The sequence below is a fragment of the Echinops telfairi genome, unplaced genomic scaffold, assembly GCF_000313985.2.
Source record: "Echinops telfairi isolate 266 unplaced genomic scaffold, ASM31398v2 ScPeMD7_70;HRSCAF=299, whole genome shotgun sequence".
Classification (NCBI taxonomy): domain Eukaryota; kingdom Metazoa; phylum Chordata; class Mammalia; order Afrosoricida; family Tenrecidae; genus Echinops; species Echinops telfairi.
Window position 1 is genome coordinate 26,676,426 of NW_022103968.1, and position 2,431 is coordinate 26,678,856.

General features: G+C 49.8%; 1 long non-coding RNA gene across 1 annotated transcript; it reads right to left on the reverse strand.

The window, feature by feature from the left end:
• Positions 1 to 542: 542 nt before the first annotated feature.
• LOC123521830 lies at positions 543 to 2,059 on the reverse strand. The gene is made up of 2 exons (XR_006680167.1): positions 1,429 to 2,059; positions 543 to 577 (listed from the first exon to the last, which is right to left on the reverse strand). It is a non-coding gene; the product is annotated as an uncharacterized LOC123521830 (long non-coding RNA).
• Positions 2,060 to 2,431: the final 372 nt, after the last annotated feature.

The following is a 2,431-nucleotide window of genomic DNA, read 5'->3' on the forward strand; positions in this document are numbered from 1 at the left end:
TAATCTATCTACCTGTCACTTGGATCCACAATCAATGCTCATGGCAGCAACAGTCAAGAGATCAAAAGATAAGAGTTGCATTAGGTAAATCTGCTGCACAAGACCTCTTTAGAGTATGAAAAAGCAAGGATGTTACTTTGAGAACTAAAGTGGGACTGACCCAAGATAATGTATCTTAAATTCCCTCATATGTAGGTGAAAGTTGGATATTAAATAAAGAAGACTGAGGAGGAAGAATCCATGCATTTGAATTGTGGTGCTGGAGAAGAATATTGGAAGTAGCATGGATGGCTAAAAGGATAAACAAACGGATGCTCCTTAGAGGCAAAGATGACGAGACTTCATTTTACATACTGTGGATATGTTGTCAGGAGAGACCAGTCCCTGGAGAAGGACATCATATGTAGTAAAGCACAATCCACTCAATGGTAGTAGGTTTGTCTTTCTGTGACCTCCTCTGGTGGAAATGGCAGCATCTTCCTTCAAAGGTCCATTGCAAAGAGTAAATGAGATCAGTGTCTGCTGCATTCCATTGTTTTTTCTTCCTCCTCTTCCTTTCACCTTCCGTGTATGTAATCTAAAGAAGGGAACCCAAGATTCAGAGAAGGCAAAGCGCTCTATCCAAATGAACAGTTGATTCTAAATCACAGCCACCCTCTAAGATAGTATGGAGAACTGTTTCAGAGGCTGTAAATCTTCAAGGAAGCAGACTGCCTTTTTCTCCTGAGGAGTGACTGGTGGGTTTGGACTGTGGATCTTGTGGTTATCAATCAGATACTTAAGTCCCCTCCCCACCTCACCCCCCCCAAAAAAAAAAAACAAACACTACCATCAAAGAGTTGATACTGACCCTATAGTTGATATGAACCTACAGGACAGGGTAGAACTGCACCTATGGGTTTATGAGACTGTAATTCTTCATAAGAGTAGAATGCCTCATCTTTCTCCCATAGAGCAGGCTGGTGCTCTTGAACTGCTGAGACCACCACCAAGGCTCTATACTTAGGGTGGGTGATAGTCCCTCTTGCCCTCCCAGGTAATCAGTGAATACTAATGGAATCTGACCAAGCTAGTTGTTTGGAATGAGTGGCTTTAGGATAAGTGGTCAAAGGAGTGAAGGAAGGCAAATTTGTGGACCGCAGAAGTGAAGGGGGTCAAGGCAGAACCCCCCACCCCACACTGCAATCATCCAGCCATTCCATTCCAGTCCCCTCCTAACAGCTGGAATAACATAACTTTAAAGCAGAAAGGAGCTAATATATATTAAGCATTGACTAGGCTGGCACTGGGTAGGTGGCTGGGTGTATATTCACTGTCTACCTTGATGATCTCTCAGCTGCAGGTACCAACCTTAACTAGTGAGGAACAAAGCTGGAATTGAACCGTCTCCCAAATTCCAGGTTATGTTCCCTTGCAGTGGGTACTTACCTACTCTCCACTCCAGTGCAGATCTGCCTGGGGGGATGGAGGAAGAAGTGGACTAAGGCAAGGAAATGCTCATGTCCCAAGGATGGCCTTAATCCCTTTCTGGTCCCGCCCAAGGTAGGAATGGGAGAGCCTCCAGTGGGGGATGGGGAGATGTGGAGTTAGTGTGGCAGTGCTCACAGTTCCCCAACCACCGCCATCTCCTAAGCATATTAGGGTCCCTATCCGAGCAGACCCTCTGCAATTTCTAGACTCGGCAGGTATCCTCCTGTCTTTTCATGCTCCCCTGGCAAAAATCTAAGGTGGAGGGAAGGGGGCTCAGAAACACTTCAGCCTCCCCTAGCCTGTCCAGCCAGCTGTGCAGACTCTGGATAGGAGTGAGGGAACCACGCAGCCTTCTCAACCAATACTAAGTAACGAGGAAGAGGAGGACCCCTATCCAGTCTGGGCCTGAAGCCCTAGGGAGGGGAACAACGGCCCAGGAAGAGAAGCTAGCAGCTGGAGACCCCCCTGGAGGGAGGGGGCCAACTACTTCCTCCAGGCAGTTCCCCTCCCCTCCCTCCTCCCAGTTAATAGCTATTTCCTGTTTATGAGGCAGCTAAGGCTGGGTTTTGGGGAAGGACAGAGGAGTCTGTCTACCCTCCCAGCAATACCCCACCCCCTCCGCCAGCCCTGCGAGGGCTGCGTCGGTGAGTCCTTGAGGAATGCCTGAAGGTTGGAAGCCTCCTCCAAGAGCAGAGTGTCTTATATAAACCACCCTGATCCCCCCCGCCCCCCGCTCCTTGGCCCCCACCATGGTCCTGCTCCTCTGGGTAGAGGGGGGGCGAGAACCCCCGAGGGATCACTTCCGGTTCTCCAGTCTCCAAGGAGGGCAGCTTCTGGTCGGGGAGAGGAGGGTGGCGAGGCTGGATGGGGAAAGGGGGGAAGGGAGAATGCCTTGACTGATGAGTCAGAGTCTGCAAGGAGGACCGACGGCCTGAAAATCCCAACCAGGCGGTCAGTCAGC